Below are 1,313 nucleotides of genomic sequence, written 5' to 3'. Positions count from 1 at the left end.
GCTTTTATAACGGTGTGTCCATACTTCTGTCTCCATGCTGTAGATAATAGTGGCTCTGTGAAGCATTCGAATTTATTTTATTGTGATAGGTACATTTTAAGCATTTCACGTTATATTTCTTATTTATAGTGATATAATAATTAATGAGTCAGTTTAATATAGCGGCATCTGTTCAGTGATAGATATCGCTAAATTTACTACAATTCCTGATTGACCCTCGACGCGGCCCCCCGTGTTCAATCCCATATACAAAAGTTCAACCCACATTCATCTGATATGATTTTGTCTGTTTCTTGCACTTCATTTTTTTAATTCTACATACAGATGTGTAGTGGACTCAACATTCTCGTTAAACATTTAAGCGTATTCTAATCGTTGTATGTCTACAATTTTCCACTCTACTTCTGCGAGTGTCATGTTTATGTATTTCAAATCCACACAGTGCCGTGCTCCAGACATGCAGTATATTTTCACGAACTTCTTTCTCAGTTTCATATCAGCTGTTAAATCTAACGGAACTTTTGTGCTGAAGAAAATTTTCTATGGTTGTATTCACTCTATGTGTACTCATATTCCTTGTTATTTTTCTCACCTCTATCATCTTGTATAGTAGTAACACTTTCATTTATTCTACTACCGTGTGTTCCCCAATTTTTAATGGCAAGTAAGTTGTTATGTTACTATCTGTGATTCTCCTTCACTCTCGCCTTACTTTATTTAAGATAATAACAGTTACCATGTCTACAATCAGTTTTAATGTCACTTCGACTTTTCTGCTTAAATTCTTCTGAAAACTAGAGAACGGCAGGCACGTGGTCGGCACATGTAGTCTTTACTCGCCTACTGTCTACGAGAGAGAGGGATAATGAACTTGGCATAACTTAGCGGAAGTTGCTGAAGATAACCGACATAACTTCACTTAATGGTACAGGCGCCTGTTCGTGTTAATCACTGTTACACATAGGCTTACAAGGCGCTGAGTGCAACAGGAGGATGCGTTTCCTTTACCATCACTACTACAGTTGGGCACTACCTAACCTACTATTCAGAAGATTTGATACAATACGAAAACGACATAGTAACTGGCATGTTTACCGGTAGTATTGGTAGCACTAGCGAAAGAAACATAAATGATTGCGTGATAGCAACTGGCAGCCGATGAGTTCTGTTGGCTTCTTTAGCACATAATTAGAACCGCATATCGCTCGGTGTTAGTTCATAGGGTATTTTATATCCTCGAAATTTGTAAATAATAAAAAGTTAGTTGATCGCTTAACTTCTGCGCTTTTATGTTACCAAAGCAATTACTTCTG

Source organism: Schistocerca americana, chromosome 4, assembly GCF_021461395.2.
Source record: "Schistocerca americana isolate TAMUIC-IGC-003095 chromosome 4, iqSchAmer2.1, whole genome shotgun sequence".
Lineage (NCBI taxonomy): Eukaryota > Metazoa > Arthropoda > Insecta > Orthoptera > Acrididae > Schistocerca > Schistocerca americana.
This window is presented reverse-complemented; position numbering follows the sequence as displayed.